The sequence below is a fragment of the Entelurus aequoreus genome, linkage group LG17 (assembly GCF_033978785.1).
Source record: "Entelurus aequoreus isolate RoL-2023_Sb linkage group LG17, RoL_Eaeq_v1.1, whole genome shotgun sequence".
In the NCBI taxonomy this organism is placed as follows: domain Eukaryota; kingdom Metazoa; phylum Chordata; class Actinopteri; order Syngnathiformes; family Syngnathidae; genus Entelurus; species Entelurus aequoreus.
Genome location: NC_084747.1, coordinates 6,268,621 through 6,289,134, shown reverse-complemented (window position 1 = coordinate 6,289,134; position 20,514 = coordinate 6,268,621). Strand labels below are relative to the sequence as shown.

Below are 20,514 nucleotides of genomic sequence, written 5' to 3'. Positions count from 1 at the left end.
TTTTTTGAAAACAGTTGCATGTGCAGACAATTTTTTTAAATTCAAAAAATGCCTGACGACATCGTGCCAATATCACTTATTAAAGGGGTCATATCATGATTTTTTTCCCTACATTTAAAACACTTCCTTGTGGTCTACATAACATGTAATGGCGGTTCTTCGGTCAAAATTTTGACCGAAGATTATGTTTGACAGACCGTTTTCAAGACGCTTTCTGACCGTCTCTTCAGGATGCGCCGTTTTGTAAGCGGTCTTATTTACTTGGGTCCACTTTGCCAGCGTCTTCTGCCTGCCATCGCTGTTGTCGTTTTTAGCGCTTCCATAGCGAGGCTACTGACAGATTAAGTTTGAACTATAGGCTAATTTGTATAAGAAATGGCGACAGCGGAGTATGCATGTCCGTGAGGATAAGATAGCAAAAAAAATGGTAGCTTTATTGACCACATCGTCGGACTACAATGGCGGACAAAGCACTTTGGGTAAATCTCCAAGTGCCACATATTGATCAGCCACTGACGTCACCAATGGAATTTGGAGCAAATTCCAAACAGCTTGTTTCCTGGAAGTTTGAAGGAAGGCAAGAATGTTTTATACATATCTCTGCAAAGCCTCCATGGTTTGATTTCAAAATGTGGGGACTTAAGCAGATCCCAAATACAAAACAACATGTACCAACAGATATACGAAAAGTTTGTTTTGCATAATAAGGCCCCTTTAAAAGTTGGCACAAAAACAGGCTTTTAATCTTCGATGTTGCTATACAATAGTTATTATTTTTTCATCACATTTTAATTGTGTCTTGCTTGTCCCTTCTTCCCTCTGTAGCACTTTGAGTTTCCAGAAATATAAAGTGGATTAAAAGTAAATTCATTATTACTTTTACCATCTACACGTCGTCAAAATGACAATGTTTTGTTTATTTTCTTACCAAGATACAGTCTTTCGTGAACGGCCCCATGCTTTATTCAATGGATTCCATAAAACACACTTTGAGTAAAGTGGTTTATACAGTAATCCCACACACTTACACAATATATTTGGCAATCCCGCTCAAAACCTTTTCAAACTGGAGCGAGCACCTCATCTCCATGGTTAATTGGAGAAGTCTGAGAAGGAGAGTGCTGAGGCACAATGATGGCTTTGTGGCCCCCCCAAAAAGAGAAGACGGAGAAAGGAATGGAGGGTGGGCGGGAGTGTGTGGCGGTGTAGTGTAGGGAGGCGACTGGAAGAGTAAAAAAAGGGGGTGTATAACACAACCAGACCAAATTAAGTTATGGCGGGAAACTCAAGATGCCTGCCTGGCTCTATGTGAGCTCTACTAACGTTACAGTCACATTTTAACAGCAACATCAGGCTAGGTTAGCGTATTTGCTAGAGAAAAAAAACATCCAGCCCCCACGTCATTTGTAGCTGACTGCCGAATAGTTGGCGGTGCTTCAGTTTGCAATTTTAAGATGTGTAGCGAAGCCTGATTGTTCTTATGATTTATTTTTTCAACAAAGCTGTTCTCTGTAAAGTGGTAGGCAGGTACAAAGGGCTGGCTTTTCTGGCTAGGGGCGGGTCAGAGTCGTTACCACATCCATGAGAAAGGAGGTCATGGAAAGCCACGACCTAGCTGCAAATGGTATGGCAGGATGCGACTGTACTCGATGAGCTAATGGGCTGTTAAGAAAAGGTTTCCTGAAAACATCCATTCTTGTGTAACAGCGGTCATCCTGCACAGTCCAGCCCTGCTGGGCTTGAACAAGGGACCACACGTCTCTGCCGATTGAGAGTTAATTGGGCAGTGCTGACCAATGAGCTAAAAGCCCCAGTCTGTCAACTCATTGTCCAGCGCAGCTCTTAAAGCATTGGGGATTGAGGTTTACACAATGTATTGTTGCACAGCCACACACCCTGACATCCATTACACATGCACTTTAACCTAGAACAGGAGCTGGAGCCTATCCCAACTACATCATGGACTGACTCTGATCCCACGCTAGATACCAGAAAGCCAGCTATGTAAACCACTACACTTCCAACGGGCCGACCTAATATGAGTGTAAAGGCACTTGACGGCAGACAAAGCGCATAACTTGTCTCCATGTAGAAAACTCTACTGCCATCTGTCCAGTGGGAGTATGAGGGAGACGGACGGCCACTTAGGGACAAAATCCCAGGAGAGCGGGTGGGGGGTGGGGGGGGTCTGTGTCTAGAAGGACAGGGTCTGGTGGTCTGGTCTCTCTGGGAAGCCTCACCCAGATTAGTCACACAGAATTAATCGCGGCCGAGAACAATGGCCGCCGGGCTTCTGGCAACCCCAGCTGTCGCTCGGTGAAAGAAAAGCGAAAACAAGATTTAGTGCTTTGCCTACAGAGGGGGCGCACTTGGTGTCCAACCAGACCAGGAAAAAAGTGAGGCCTCACATGTGTGTGGACCAAAACAAAGTCAACTGCAGGTATTCGAACCAAGAAAAAAAAGAGAGGATTTTTGTAGGTACTCACATGCACTGTCCATTGCCATCCAGGGTGGCCTCACACCTCCCCTGGTTTAAACACGCCTCCGTGGGCATGGAGCATCTTAGGCCTGTGAAGGAAAACTTTTAATAACAACAAACCCCTGGACTTGTTTAAAGAACTTTTTTAGAGACTGTTTGCAGGTGAGCCACCCCCAAAAATGTCACTTCTAGGTGTGATTTTTTTTTGGTTTGGGCTTGACGGCGGAGCCTCTGAGCCCAGAAGTGGAGCATCTATAATACAAACCCCGTTTCCATATGAGTTGGGAAATTGTGTTAGATGTAAATATAAACGGAATGCAATGATTTGCAAATCCTTTTCAACCCATATTCAATTGAATGCAATACAAAGACAAGATATTTGATGTTCAAACTCATAAACTTTATTTTTTTTTGCAAATAATAATTAAATTAGAATTTCATGGCTGCAACATGTGCCAAAGTAGTTGGGAAAGGGCATGTTCACCACTGTGTTACATGGCCTTTCCTTTTAACAACACTCAGTAAACGTTTGGGAACGGAGGAGACACATTTTTGAAGCTTCTCAGGTGGAATTCTTTCCCATTCTTGCTTGATGTACAGCTTAAGTTGTTCAACAGTCCGGGATCTCCGTTGTGGTATTTTAGGCTTTATATTGCTGCACACATTTTCAATGGGAGACAGGTCTGGACTACAGGCAGGCCAGTCTAGTATCCGCACTCTTTTACTATGAAGCCACGTTGTTGTAACACATGGTTTGGCATTGTCTTGCTGAAATAAGCAGGGGCGTCCATGGTAACATGGCTTGGATGGCAACATATGTTGCCCCAAAACCTGTATGTACCTTTCAGCATTAATGGCGCCTTCACAGATGTGTAAGTTACCCATGTTTTGGGCACTTATACACCCCCATACCATCACAGATGCTGGCTTTTCAACTTTGCGCCTATAACAATCCGGATGGTTCTTTTCCTCTTTGGTCCGGAGGACACCACGTCCACAGTTTCCAAAAACAATTTGAAATGTGGACTCGTCAGACCACAGAACACTTTTGCACTTTGTATCAGTCCATCTTAGATGAGCTCAGGCCCAGCGAAGCGATGTTGTTGATAAACCGTTTTCGCCTTGCATAAGAGAGTTTTAACTTGCACTTATAGATGTAGCGACCAACTGTAGTTACTGACAGTGGGTTTCTGAAGTGTTCCTGAGCCCATGAGGTGATATCCTTTACACACTGATGTCGCTAGTTGATGCAGTACAGCCTGAGGGATGGAAGGTCACGGGCTTAGCTGCTTACGTGCAGTGATTTCTCCAGATTCTCTGAACCCTTTGATGATATTACGGACCGTAGATGGTGAAATCTCTAAATTCCTTGCAATAGCTGGTTGAGAAAGGTATTTCTCTAAATTCCTTGCAATAGCTGGTTGAGAAAGGTATTTCTTAAACTCTTCAACAATTTGCTCACGCATTTGTTGACAAAGTGGTGACCCTCGCCCCATCCTTGTTTGTGAATGACTGAGCATTTCATGGAATCTACTTTTATACCCAATCATGGCACCCACCTGTTCCTAATTTGCCTGTTCACCTGTGGGATGTTCCAAATAAGTGTTTGATGAGCATTCCTCAACTTTATCAGTATTTATTGCCACCTTTCCCAACTTCTTTGTCACATGTTGCTGGCATCAAATTCTAAAGTTAATGATTATTTGCAACAACAAAAAAAATGTTGTCTTTGTAGCATATTCAACTGAATATGGGTTGAAAATGATTTGCAAATTATTGTATTTCGTTTATATTTACATCTAACACAATTTCCCAACTCATATGGAAACAGGGTTTGTATAATACACTAAAAAGCCAGCAAACATGCACATGGTATATTTGACACTGCAGTTGAGAGGCCAGAGAGCACATCTTGAAATATGATGCAAAGTGAATAATGAGTGATGAAACCTGCAGCAAATGTCAACACGTTTGCAACAGGTAGACTTCATCAAGAGTTAAATAACCAGTTATAACATTGACGTTACTCACCTCGCGTTAGTCCAGTCAGCCACAACAACAAAGTTAGTTTGAGCAACAAAATAGGCATTCCTTCTGGTTTAAAACGGTTGCACAAGTCCACATGGGTTTTTCATACATCCGACCGATGTGTGTCTGCAACAACCAAAAAAAACTTTAAAAAAAAACAACTTTCAGTTTAGTCCACAAGTGATCCACGGAATGACCAAAGTTAAGAACATGAAGATGTTGTCACTTCACTTGTCAGGCTAGAAATGACCCGACCGCCACCCTGCTCCGCTCGCTGCTTCACATCTGGGAGAGGGGAGGACCTTTCTTCCATGCGGTCCCACGGTAACCCCTGAACACACACACACACACACACACGGATGAAGAGATAAAGTTTGTGCTGTAGTCTCACCAATGTGCTGTATATAGTCTCACCCACGGCACCTCCAGCAATTAGTCTGCCCCGGCCCACGGTGTCCGCTACTGCATGCTAGCGCGGTAAAAAGTTAGTGTTAGCTTAGTTTGTCAAAACTCGCCAAAATAACTAAAACCAAATTAATGTGTCCAAATAATTTCATTTTTGATGTTTGTAATCTGTATTTACAGTCATAAATAACATTTATCTGACCATAACTGGCAAATACCGCGAAAGTAAAGTTGTGACAGTGAGCATGCGCAGTAGGGGGACTGTATCGCGACGTGCTGCTCGTTACTGGAATACCGCCGATATAAGATCTTTATGCACTATATCGATTTCTTACATCAAAATATCACTACTTTTGATACTTTAGTTTTTTTGAGGCGATGTATATCATTAAAAGGAACACCGTGTAAAGCAGACCTCGGCAAATTAAGGCCCGGGGGCCACATGCGGCCCGTTAAGCTTTTCAATCTGGCCCGCCAGACATAACGTTTTTGGAAATACATTTAAGTAAATAATGTTTTTAGATCTTTAGGATGGAAAGTGTACACTACCGTTCAAAAGTTTGGGGTCACCCAAACAATTTTGTGGAATAGCCTTCATTTCTAAGAACAAGAATAGACTGTCGAGTTTCAGATGAAAGGTCTCTTTTTCTGACCATTTTGAGCGTTTAATTGACCCCACAAATGTGATGCTCCAGAAACTCAATCTGCTCAAAGGAAGGTCAGTTTTGTAGCTTCTGTAACGAGCTAAACTGTTTTCAGATGTGTGAACGTGATTGCACAAGGGTTTTCTAATCATCAATTAGCCTTCTGAGCCAATGAGCAAACACATTGTACCATTAGAACACTGGAGTGATAGTTGCTGGAAATGGGCCTCTATACACCTATGTAGATATTGCACCAAAAACCAGACATTTACAGCTAGAATAGTCATTTACCACATTAGCAATGTATAGAGTGTATTTCTTTAAAGTTAAGACTAGTTTAAAGTTATCTTCATTGAAAAGTACAGTGCTTTTCCTTCAAAAATAAGGACATTTCAATGTGACCCCAAACTTTTGAACGGTAGTGTAGCTGCCATTATGATGTGCAGTGATGTTTTCTAATGACCAAAAGTCTTCAACTATACAAACTATTCCAATGCTTGTAATCTGCGCTTTTGCATGATATACTAGTTACTATGGTCATCTAATTAGTTACTATGGTCATCTAATTAGTTACTATGGTCATCTAAGTCACAGCAGCTCAGACGAGGCACCGAGCAGTGTGGGTGGGGAGCGTTTCCACAGAGTGTTTCCAGATCGGCCAGCCTGAAATGCGGGTGTCAGGGACAGACGCGGAAGTAGATTTTTACAACAAAGTTCTAAAGCTTAGTGATATATCAAATAAATCAGATTAAAGGTGGTTGGTTTTTTTTTACCCTTTATGTTCATATTTCACTGCGTTTGTTGCATTTTTGTATGATTGTAAACTATGTGGATGGAGAGGGGGTGTGATGTTCATAAGTTGTCAATATTCAGTGTTTTATCCTTCATAGTTAATATTGTAAACCCCCCATTCTTTATTTTCATGTACATTCTGGGTGTCTCATTCAGTAAAAAAAGTTAAAATTCCATAAAATTCAATTTTTTAAGGCGATCTGTCATAACGTTTTTAGCATTCAATCAGACATTATTGTGAGGTTTTGTATTAGTGTTCCTAAAAATGAGATGTACCGGCCCCCAGACACATTTTTTTCTCTAAATTTGGCCCCCGAGTCAAAATAATTGCCCAGGCCTGGTGTAAAGTAACGAGATCAGTGGTCTCCAAAATGCGGCCCGTGGGCCATTTGCGGCCCGCGGCTCAGGTTTTTACTGGTTTTACATGTTGTCAGGGGAAAAAAAACAGTAAGAGTGTAAGTAAAGAGAGCAAAAAAACATAATGTAATGAAAAAATAAATCTGAAATTTTATACAATAGTTGAAAGTGTAAGTATGGGGGAGATGTTTTTATATTTTAGATTTTTTTTATAAATGTTACAAACATATATCAACACTTTGAAAACACACTCAGCTTTGTGTTATAAGTGACACATTGTATAATTATTAATTATTAGTAGAGCTGTCCGATAATGGCTTTTATGCCGATATTCCGATTTTGTCCAACTCTTAATTACCGATTCTGATATCAACCGATACCGATATATACAGTCATGGAATTAACACATTATTATGCCTAATTTTGTTGTGATGCCCCGCTATGGATGCATTAAACAATGTAACAAGGTTTTCCAAAAAAAATCAACTCAAGTTATGGAAAAACATGCCAACATGGCACTGCCATATTTATTATTGAAGTCACAAAGTGCATTATTTTTTTTAACATGTCTCAAAACAGCAGCTTGGAATTTGGGACATGCTCTCCCTGAGAGAGCATGAGGAGGTTGAGGTGGGCGGGGTTGAGGTGTGGGGTGGGGGGTAGCAGGGGTGTATGTTGTAGTGTCCTGGAAGAGTTAGTGCTGCAAGGGGTTCTGGGTATTTGTTCTGTTGTGTTTATGTTGTGTTACGGTGCGGATGTTCTCTTGTTTGGTGTGGGTTCACAGTGTGGCGCATATTTGTAACACTGTTAAAGTTGTTTATACGGTCACCCTCAGTGTGACCTGTATGGCTGTTGACCAAGTATGCATGCATTCACTTGTGTGTGTAAAAAGCCGTAGATATTATGTGACTGGGCCGGCACTCAAAGGAAGTGCCTTTAAGGTTTATTGGCGCTCTGAACTTCTCCCTATGTCTGTGTGCACAGCGGCGTTTTAAAATGTCATAAATTTTACTTTTTGAAACCGATATCGATAATTTCCGATAATACATTTTAAAGCATTTATCGGCCGATAATATCGGACATCCCTAATTATTAGTATCAAAGTTTCAACTTTTTCTCATTACATTATGTCTTTTCGCTTTTTTCAAATTACAATTTCACTATTATTCTTTTGCGACTAAATGTTGCGGGCCAATACAACTTGAGCTTTGGTCCACAAATAGTCCCCTGGGCGCATTTTGGACACCCCTGTAATAATTAATGACAGTACACATTGTCATTCATAAACCAAAGCTGACACTACGTTTTGTCTTTATGTATATGTATTTTGTCTATATGCAATGTGTCTGATTTCAGCATTAAATTTTTTTTTTACCAAAAAAATATCAAAATGGCTCCAGCACACATTTGTTACGCAACCGTCGGTGAAAAAAGTTTGGACACCCCTTAGCTCGATCATTGAGATCTTGTCTAAACGAAAGAAAATGACTGACAATGATAATGAGTCACTTACTAATATAAAACAGCAAGTGTATACCGTATTTTTCGGACTATAAGTCGCAGTTTTTTTCATAGCTTGGCCGGGGGTGCGACTTATACTCAGGAGCGACTTATGTGTGAAATTATTAACACATTAGCGTAAAATATCAAATAATATTATTTAGCTCATTCACGTAAGAGACTAGACGTATAAGATTTCATGGGATTTAGCGATTAGGAGTGACAGATTGTTTGGTAAACGTATAGCATGTTCTATATGTTATAGTTATTTGAATGACTCTTACCATAATATGTTACGTTAACATACCAGGCACGTTCTCAGTTGGTTATTTATGCCTCATATAACGTACACTTATTCAGCCTGTTGTTCACTATTCTTTATTTATTTTAAATTGCCTTTCAAATGTCTATTCTTGGTGTTGGGTTTTATCAAATAAATTTCCCCAAAAAATGCGACTTATACTCCAGTGCGACTTATATATGTTTTTTTACTTCTTTATTATGCATTTTCGGCCGGTGCGATTTATACTCCGGAGCGACTTACACTCCGAAAAATACGGTATATCCTTTTATTGTAGGCTATTTGGAGACACTACATACAGAGTTGAATTTAGGGCTGCAACAACTAATCGATTAAATCGATTAAAATCGATTATTAAAATAGTTGCCGATTAATTTAGTCATCGATTCGTTGGATCTATGCTATGCGCATGCGCAGAGGCTTTATTTTTTATTTTTTTAAATAAACCTTTATTTATAAACTGCAACATGTACAAACAGCTGAGAAACAATAATCAAAATAAGAATGGTGCCAGTATGCTGTTTTTTTATCAATAAAATACTGGATAGGATAGAAATGTAGTTTGTCTCTTTTATCCGACTATTAATCGATTAATCGAAGTAATAATCGACAGATTAATCGATTATCAAATTAATCGTTAGTTGCAGCCCTAGTTGAATTCAAATAACATAACGCGTTCAGTGCAGAATAACACTGTCATTTGTTTCGCCCTGTGATTTGATGTTGTTTGAAGATGATTCCCCAAGATCAGTCACATTTGAAATACACTATTTCTTAATTTTTACCAGCGCATTAGGTATATTTGCACAAAATATCGGCATGGGATCGATATTGCGGATACCAGCCTGAATTTTACTTGGTATCGGATCAGAAACAAAATCAGTGGTATCCCACATCCCAAGTTGGGGTAGGCAGATGGAGCCAGAACACTGCCAGTTGGTTTTGGTATTGAAAAAAACTGTTATTGTTTTTTTAAGTGTTTTTTAACAGATTTTATTTTCAACTTTCTATTTTTCAAATTCACTTCTCTTTTTAACTTCCTGGCACAGTTTGTATCATGGATGGGAGAGGAAGTTGCTGAAAATAAAAACCTGTAACACTTAAAAAAACAAAAAAATAATAACAGTGTACAAATGATAAATGGGTTATACTTGTATAGCGCTTTTCTACCTTCAAGGTACTCAAAGCGCTTTGACAGTATTTCCACATTCATCCATTCACACACACATTCACACACTGATGGCGGGAGCTGCCATGCAAGGCGCTATCCAGCAGCCATCAGGAGCAAGGGTGAAGTATCTTGCCCAAAGACACAACGGACGTGACTAGGAAGGTAGAAGGTGGGGATTGAACCCCAGTAACCAGCAACACTCTGATTGCTGGTACAGCCACTCTACCAACTTCGCCACGCCGTGTAAAAAAAAATCTGTAGATTGGCGTTAGAAAACATCATAATACAAAAAATATCCACAAAAAATATTGTAGTTTTTTGAATGTTTCGAACTTTTTAGAATACCAATACTAGTTTCAGTATCAATACAACTTTTTCTATAATGCCAAGTGTTTTTTTTCCCAATACCACGACTTACAGGCAGTGTTCTGGCTCCATAATAATGCGGTTTTAACAGCACTGTTGGAAAAAACCTGCCACTGGAATAAAACAGCGCCCCTACCTGTGTGGCGTGCAAGTAATGGCAACTTCCTTTGGCCCCATGGCGGGTAATTGGGATTTAATTGGATTTAAATTGGATTTGCATTATTTATTCGAAAAAAAACATTTTATATGATTAATAACGACAAAAACCGAGGTACCACTGTATGTCCTTTTTCACGTGCTCATAAGAACAGTCTGCACTTTTCACAAGAGAAAAATGAAACCGCCCATATATTCATCCAAAGTACAGTACCACCATCATGAAAAACAAGCCTGAGAAAGAGTCTTCTGTATTATCAGTTAAGATCTTCCACACTGATAAACTAATGCTGATGAAGTGAGTTCGGATTTTTTTTTTGTTTTTTTGGGCCAAGTCAGAGAAAGCAGGTGTAGATTCCCATCGGGCATTTCCCAGGTAACTGCTGTCATGGTACAGCGGATGTAGTAGTTTTCCCAATAAATCATCTTGTTTGAGGACTGTTTGTTCATAAACAATTGTCAGCCCTCAGCGCCGTTTCAAAACAAACCACAAAGTCAAACACACGGCCAAAATAGTCATAAGTCAGCAGACGTTGAAAGCCTGAGGGGCAGACAGAGCGCTATGGTGTGAAACAATGTAAGATGTGGTACCCAACGTCGAAAGTGATTTAATGCACATTAATGCCACCATTTAATCAGATCATACTGTATTGTCATGTAAATGTGTGATATTAACTGTAACACTAAGCACATAATCTGCTTTTGATATTTAGTGAAGTCCATCAATTATTTTATGGATTTTAACCTGGTTTGGTGCTTTGGATTGGTTCCCAAGGGAATTTTATACAACAATAGGTACCTTAATAGTGTTGTACATTATAGTGTAGGTCAAATATACTTACCTTTGTCCAAATTTAACTTTGAAATTGGGGGAAAAAATCCTGCAAACATTCAGAGTTCAAACCTCTGTTATGCCAAGATGTCAAGCATCAAAGGAAACACTGTTTTTGCTTTGTGACTTTTTTGCATGAGATAAGTACATCATAAACAGGACATTTTAAGCAGACTCACAAATCTACAATATAGTTTTTCTATGTTTTACTATGGTTAGTGTCTTTTTAGACTTGCGGTAACGTTAGTAGTGTTTCAAGAGATTGCAGATTCACCACATTATGCCATTGATCATTCGTCATTTAGGTTAGTCTGGTACAGTGGTGTCAAAGTCAAGGCCCACGGGCCAGATCCGGCCCACGAATGAATTATCTATGGCCCCCGGGATGATATTTGATTAGTATTAGAACCGGCCCGCAGGCCACAGTTGCTTGCTGCTGTTTAGCACGCACCAATACTCCATCAGTGTTGGCGCTAGGAATTTTCAAAATGGGGTCTCACAGTAAATTTTTGGGGTCCCACTTTTTTGTAACCGTTTTGAAAACAAATGATAAATGTATGCATTATCCTGTTATATCGCACATATTGTGTTTCGGAAAAAGGTTGTCACAAACGTTACTTAATTCATTAAAAAAAAAATACAAAAGAAAAATGTTTTTATGCATGTATATATATATATATATCTATATATATATACATATGTATATGTATCAAATCAATAAAATCCACTTTATTTATAAAGCACATTTAAAATTTACCACAGGGGTAGCCAAAGTGCTGTACAATGGGTAGGTTAAAAGATAATACGAGAACCGAGCAAACACAACACAACACAAACAGAACACGATAAAAAATAAATAAATAAAATAAATAAAACATAAAAAAACATAAGAACAGGTTCACAGCAGGTGTATTATGGGGCGCCATTGCAGGATGGATATCACTCAGTGTTAAAAGCCATGGAATAAAAGTATGTTTTTAAGAGAGATTTAAAAACAGGAAGAGAGGAGGCTTGTCTAACACTCAGAGGTAGGTCGTTCCAGAGCTTGGGAGCAGCAGCGGCGAAAGCTCTGTCACCTCTAAGCTTCAGCCTTGTGTCAGGGACCGTCAGTAGCAGCTGATCGGGTGGGGCAGTAAGGCTGAATGAGGTCGGAGAGATAAATGTTGGCGCGAGGTTGTTTAGACATTTAAAATCAAATAAAAGGAGTTTAAAATTGATTCGGTATTCAGTTATAAACATTCATTCACTTTCTTCTTTCCTTCATGGATCTAAATTTTACCACTGCCGGTATGTTTCTATTCTATTATTTCTATTGTAATATTTTCAGAATGTGTTTTCTTCTATTTTTGGCCAGAGTAAGACAAAGAAAACAATCTGAAGGTGTCTTTATAATTTACTTTTAATGCCATGATTTAATGCCACCCCTGGTCTAGTACTTTTAAGCCACATTTACATCAATGTGGGTGGCACTAGGAGCAAGGTGGGTGACGTGTCTTGCCCAAGGATGGCGGAAGCTGGATTCAAACCAGGAACCCTCAAGTTTCTGTTGGGCCGCTCTATCATCTGAGCCACGCTGCCCTAAGGTTGGGACTGAATGAAGGTTTTAATGTGTTCACGTCAACAGCAGTTAACTTATTTTTACATATAAAATCATGTAGGAGTTTTTTTAATTCATGGTAATTATAAAATTACGTATTGGCTGAATTTGATTATTGGGTGTAATTACCCCAAAAATTAGGAATTCAACCATCATTTGTGGGAAATATTTGCTAGTTGAATCAACAAAACTTTTAAGTCAGCCTAATACATGACTTCAATTTGCTTTTTTTTTTTTTTAGCTGTTTTCACCTATTCCCAAATAAAGAAGAAGCCTCAACAATTTGTTAGAAAAAAACAAAGCGAGTTACAGTATAGACTGTTTGATTGCTTTGTAGCGGTTAAGTTACACTTACAATTAAAGCGTGTGAGGTAGTGATGTGCAATACCGCTGATTTTTTCCCCGATCCGATACCAAGTTAAATTTAGGCTGGTATCGGCGATACCGATCCGATACCGATGCTTAATGCAAATACACGTAACATGTCTGCCAAATCTAAAAAGTTGGGTATTTTTAAATTACATAATTATTTTAAAACAACAGGGAAAAAAGTAAGAAAAAAGAGCAAACAATCTGAATGTAATAAGAAAAGAGTAAATGATAAATATTGATAAATAAATAAATACTGATAAATATTAATAAAATACTTAGTCACCAAAACGCAAAGTTTTGTCTTTAATTATGTATATATATATATATATATATATATATATATATATATATATATATATATATATATATATATATATATATATATATATATATATATATAAATATATATATATATATAAATATATATATATATATATATATATATATATATATATATATATATTTAAAAAAATATATATATTTTAAAAAAAATTGCTAAAAAAATTATATATATATATATATATATATATATATATATATATATATATATATATATATATATATATATATATATATATATATATATATAATTTTTTTAGCAATTTTTTTAAAAATATATATTTTTTTAAATTCATATTGCGCCCCCCTTACTTGATTTTTCAGTATGCGGCCCATGGTGCGAAAAGTTTAGACACCCCTAATCTACAATATTAAAAGCTCTCAAAATAAATACTTTAAATACAAACAAAGTTGAGCTAGTTGATTAAAACTTATAAAAATACAAACTAATAAATTAATTGGAAAAATTACAACACCCATAATAAGTACGAACAATAATATTTTTGTGCAGGCAGATTTTTTGACACACTGGCTTATGCAGTTAAACAACCGGATTATTATTATTATTTTTAGTCTATTCTTACATTGGAAAAAATATAATAGTAAAACTGTAAGAAAAAAAAGAGCAAAAGAAAATCGGTATATAATGAGAAAAGCTGAAATGTTCTAACTAATAAGTAATAATATACTTAGTTACCTATAGTACATAGCTGATACAGAATCTGTTTTAGCTTTTTTTTTTTAATAAAAAAAAAAAACGTAAATTTGGCCCCACATACTTTGACTTTTCAGTATGCGCCCCTTGGTGGAAAAAGTTTGGACACCCCTGAACTAAACTATCAAAAGTATCAATATTTAGATTTGAGGAAAGATACTAGAGCATAAAGATCTGGTATCACCAATATACATTTTTCTGTATCAATCTGCACATCACTAGTGTGAGCCTCAAGTAGTTTGCCTCACTGATGTGTTAATCATTTCACACTTGCACAAAGTCAATTAACTTAAATAGTTACTTCAAACATTGTCCATACAATTGATAAAGATTTGACGATGTCGGCAGTTTGACCCTGGAACAGATTATTTCTTTTACGATGATTTCCAAAGGGAGAAATTCTTTGTTAATCTGACCAGCATCCAGAATTGTGTATATGTAAAATCACATAATGTGTAATTTCATAATTTAGCCTTTAAGCAAAACTCAATAATTTGCATAGCAACTAGGGTGACCATTTCCATGACACCAAAAAGGAGGACAATTTGCGGCATATGACACCAAAAAGGAGGACATTATGCGGCATATCAATAAATTACTATGGTGTACATAGGACTCTGGTATACTCTTATTTATAGTACAATTTTGAGTGGTTTAAAGATGATGTCCGTGTGGCTGAATAGGAAAAAATATTAAAGTCAAGTGTTTGTTAACAGTATTTGTATTTATTCAATACATTGTGGTGTTCAAAAAGTGACCACTGAGATGAATCTTTTCAAATGCAGAGTGCCACAAAGCGTAACATGTGTGGACTTAAATGTAAACAACAATTAACAGGTAACATATATAATTTTTAAAAAATGTGAGCGACGTCAGACGTGCACACTGTGGCCACACCAGCGTCACACCTGTCCCAAACCTGACATCATAACAATTTAAATGTTTTATTAAAATAATTTTCTGATATAAGTGATTTTGCCCTCTTACAATGACAATAACAAAAAAACATGTTTTTCATGACCTATGTGCTAGTATTGTATGTCTGGCTGCGGGTCCTGCCTTTAAAAGAAATGTTACCCCTTTCGGAGATTACATTTAGTTCCTGTAACTTTCTGTCTGTAAAACACATCTTTTTATTAGCATTTATGAAATCTAGTGACAATATTTCATGAATAATATCCTTAGATTAACATTCTTAATAAATGGCAGTAAAATAAGCACACATCTGATTGAGGAGTCAGAGTGTTACAACCTGGCATTTACACATTGTGTGGCGTTGGGGTTGTCCGACTTTTTTTGTGGCCATAAACGCAGCACTGGCTGAGTGCCATGAGTGCGTGTGTTGGCGAAGGTGAGCGAGAAAGCGGCTTCTGTTGATATGACGGATGATAACGTTGGTTTAAGCCTGGTTTGTATGGCAGAAAATTACCAGTTTTTATAGATAAAAGTTTTTTTTACTCATGTTTTTGGTGTGGTTACAAACAGTTTTGCTCAATAAAGTGATTGATGGAATTCCTGTCCGTAAAGTGTCTCGACAGACGATAATTGAACTGTGTTGACAAAGATTGTTTTATTCATTGGGGCCACTCTTGTTGTCACCTGTCACTCACAGAGTTGCATTGCAAAATCATACAGAATAAATTGTAATGTGTTTATTTTGTTTAAAGTTCAGATGGGATTTTTGATTTCCTGCGCGGCATTAATTTGCTGTGCGCATATGACGCGTGAGCGGTGCGCCATTGCGCAGGCGCGCACCTTAGAGGGAACGTTGGACCCTTGTTTACCTTTTTAACCAATGATAAGCAGATTTGTATCCGACACCGCTCTTAGCCAATCATTTGATATGTTACTGCGTTGGGGGCATTTTTTTACGGTCTATGATTGGCTATTGCGCTGCAGCCCAGCAAAGATGAAAAAAACTCCGCTCTTCAAGCCTAGTGCCTCAAAAAGGAGGACAAATACGTGTCCGGCTTGATGCTGCGCCGGACGCCGGACAGGGCATTAAAAATCCGGACTGTCCGGCCTAAATCCGGACACCTGGTCACCCTAATAGCAACTGAGACAACGTCATTGTTTGCTCAGCATCATTGACTTACTGTATAGCTATGCCTACTATTGGAGCGATGATGTAGTGCCCTTTGACCCCACTTGACAGGTTAAATACTAATGAATTCTGGTGATGGCGACTGGGTTCAGAGGTCAACCAGCGTATCAATAATGATCTATATCAGAGACTGCCTGTAGTCTCTTAAAACCGATCCAGCGTCACAACACTTGACTTACTGTGACACAAAACACATTGTATTGACCAAAGATGACAATAACTACCCTTGCAAGTCATGATAACCCCTCCCCCACACATTTTTTTTTTTTTTTTTTACAAAACTCACCATTGTGCTTGTCGTCCATTGTGATGAAGGCCAAAAGGTGTTTATGGTTTGGCATTGTGAGGTGGCGTGTAAACAGGATTTGTCTCGATTTCCTCCTCTATTGTGTCGACCTGGGGTTCGGGGTTTTGTCCCCACAACTGGCGCAGATGGAGGCAACCTGTTCTACTTTATCAGCTTTACAAGCGCCAACAGCTGCTGGAGGTTTGGGTCAAACCGCGAGACTTAAAGCGCAGGCTGTTGGTTCTAAAACAGTGGACAGCATTATTTAGAAACCAATGCATGGATAGGGAACGAGGTTACAGATGGATATCATCTTTCACACCTCCCAGCAGGCACAAGACATTGATACAATGTTGATTATGTGTATGTTTTTTAAAATTGACTTCGAAACAACGTTGCAAAATAGTTTTATCTGGAAATTTAAACAACGTTGATGTCTAACGTTGTATCCACGTCGTCGGTCGAGAAATGACCAAAATTCAATGGTCTTATCAAGGTCACAACCTGACATTGAATACATGTCGTCAAAAAGCAGATTGTTTCAACGTTGTATTTCTGTTGTAAAATATTGGTTGGCATGTTGTTTCAATGTTTCAATGAGTTGCTCAATGTCAGGACCGAATTCAACAAGTTCTCAACGTTGTTTTGATATCTTGTGGCTCCTGGGCTTCCTCTTCCTCTGGGACCATTCAACCAAATTGGTGTCAATTGCTTGTTGAAACTCTCTCAAAATAAACTGAAATGTTTATTTTTATCTGTGGTTCCTATAATATGACGATGACTCATTTGAGTAATATGACTGAATGTAACAGCATAGAATTAGCAACCACATATAGCAACATGGTATTAGTAGCATGTTGACACCAGGGGCTGATTGGGACAAAAATTAGTCCAGACTGGCTCACTGCATTCCTAGAAATGATAAATGGGTTATACTTGTATAGCGCTTTTCTACCTTCAAGGTACTCAAAGCGCTTTGACAGTATTTCCACATTTACCCATTCACACACACATTCACACACACATTCACACGCTGATGCCATGCAAGGCGCTAACCAGCAGCCATCAGGAGCAAGGGTGAAGTGTCTTGCCCAAGGACACAACGGACGTGACTAGGATGGTAGAAGGTGGGGATTGAACCCCAGTAACCAGCAACCCTCCGATTGCTGACACGGCCACTCTACCAATTTCGCCACGCCGTCCCAGCCCTGATTGGTATTAGGGCTGGGCGATATATCGATATACTCGATATATTGTGGGTTTCTCTCTGTGCGATATAGAAAATGTCTATATCGTGATATTCGAGTATATGTTCTCACGCAGTTGCTTTTAGCTGCAGGCATTACACTACCGGCTCTTCTCACTCTTTCTACCTCTCCTTCTCACAGAGACAAAACAAGCGCACCTTCTTACATACGTCACATACGTATACGCCCTCGCGGAGCAGAGAGGTAGCAGCATGGGTAACGTTAGCTGTGGTGCGATGGTAATACGAGAGAAAGAAGGTGCGAATCCGGTAACAAATGAAGGAAGAATTAATTCCCAAGAAAAACAGCAGGGGGTCTATCGTCTGGCGGTGGTTTGGCTTCAAGTGGGAATATGTCGAACAGACAACCGTAATTTGTCAAGTGTGGGGCAAAAGCCTTGCTACAAAAAGTAGCATTACTGCTAATATGTAGCATCATTTGAAAAGTCACCTGCTAGAGAATGAAGAGTGCTTACTCCGCATGTCAACATCTCCATTCGGTTCCACACCAACAAAATGCCCAAACAACCATTTCCACATCAACACCGTATGAATAAGATAGTCCACGACATAAGGAGATAACGTCCGCCGGAACCTACCACATAGCGAAGGACGTACACAATTAGATTTCCTATTGCGCAGCTCATTTTTATTTGACACTTATTGAAATATCTTGTGTGACATCATGCACAAAAGTGCACTTTATTTGTTTTCAACTATTGTAGTGGCGTTCTGTACAAAAAGTGCACTTTAATTTAGTGTTGTTTTGATTCGTCATCTTAGTGACATCATGCACAAAAGTGCACTCACAGCTTGTTTTAAAATGTCTCTGACAATCTTGCACTTTCTGTTTTGGAAATGACATGAATGTTTGTGCCACTGCTTAATAACTGTTTCATAAATACACTTTTAGTTGTGATTTCCCTCTCTGCATGAAAGTTTAAAATGAGCATATATTAATGCAGTATGAAGAAGAATGTTTTAATGTAGACACATAGAATCATCATACTGCTGTGATTATATGCATCAAGTGTTCATTCAAGGCTAAGGCAAAATATCGCGATATATATCGTGTATCGTGACATGGCCTAAAAATATCGAGATATTAAAAATTGGCCATATCGCCCAGCCCTAATTGGTATACTATTTGACTCTTAACCCTGAATTTATGTTTTGGAGTAGTAAAAATACATGGAAAACAAATATGTTGAATAATTAATTTTAGTGCAAAACAGGAAGAATAACAACCAAAAAAAATGAAATAGTTTTTAATAGAATGATATAAAACATTTAAAAAATACAAATAAACTCTGGGCTTTAACCCACTGATTTTACTTTCTCACACACAACCCCGGCAATGGATCGATCACGTGCCCTTAGTTCCAAAAGCAGAAGCTGATACAGGCACTAATACACCACCAGACACTAACACATGATGGAGGGAATTGTTTCTTCAGTTTACTGACTGTTTTGTTTTGTTCCTTAAGAAGATATGATAAAATGATTGTCGAAATGAAATATAAGGGGCGTACCCAATTTTTTAGACACCATCCAGAGATCATTAGTATATATTAAGAGCAGATGCATGGTTACAAGCTAAACATGACTTGACTTACACGAGAGTACATGTCCAGACTTGTCCCTTAACACACCTGCTGCTATGGTGGGTTGAAACACACACACGCACACACTCACACACACACACACACACACACACACACACACACACACACACACACACACACACACACACACACACACACACACACACACACACACACACACACAAACGCACAAATATGTATACTTGCTCATGAGACCGTTTATGCAAAGTGATTTTTTTTTTTTAGTACCTTTTCACATTGTTTGATTCAAAAATAAATTTGAAGAGGAATGTGGCAGTTGTAGCAGTTGATAAATGTCCTATGAAAACAAGAAAACTAAATAAAAACACTTGTGTTACAATAAAAGAAAAAGAAAGAAAAAAAAAAACTATGCTTGGATTAAAAAAACTTGGTCCGCATGTTACAAAAAGCATCAATGAAGCTGTGAATAGGCACAAAATTCCACCACCTTGGACCAGAAACCTCCAAAAATACCATATATGACTGTACCATGAAACAATGCAGGGGAATATTAACAAAACATAAAGCCAAAAAGCCATTCCACCAAATCTGTGCTATTTACAGTACATCATCGGGAAATAGAATGTATAAATGCAAAATATAATTAGCTGTAACAATATTTTTTGATCAAGCAAAGTGTCATGCACATTGATCTGAAAGAATAGGTTTAATAAATACAAATTACCCCCCCCCCCCCCCGCCCCCCCCCCACCCCCAATAACCGAAGCCCTACGCAGAGCGCTTGTTCTGCATTTAGGGCGGGGCATCTGACTGACACGACAGTTTTATTATACCGACAGCGTTTCACATCAATTTCATTCCGGTGAAACGGACTCGTCAGACCACAGAACACTTTTACACTTTGCATCAGTTCATCTTAGATGAGCTCGGGTGTTGTTGATAAATGGATTTCGCTTTGCATAGTAGATTTTTAACTTACACTTACAGATGTAGCGACCAACTGTAGTTACTGACAGTGGATTTCTAAAAGTGTTCCTGAGCCCATGTGGTGATATCCTTTACACACCAATGTCGGTTTTTGATGCAGTACCGCCCGAGGGATCCAATTTCACAGGCATTGCTATTAGCAGTGATTTCTCCAGATTCTCTGAACCTTCTGATGATATTACAGACCTTGGATGGTAAAAATCCCTAAATTCCTTGCAATAGCTCATTGAGAAATGTTGTTCTTAAACTTC

General features: G+C 38.4%; 1 pseudogene; it reads right to left on the bottom strand.

The window, feature by feature from the left end:
- Positions 1-5,139, bottom strand: part of LOC133632209 (neurogenic locus notch homolog protein 1-like) — an 82,905-nt pseudogene extending 77,766 nt beyond the window's left edge.
- Between the last annotated feature and the right edge of the window lie 15,375 nt (positions 5,140-20,514).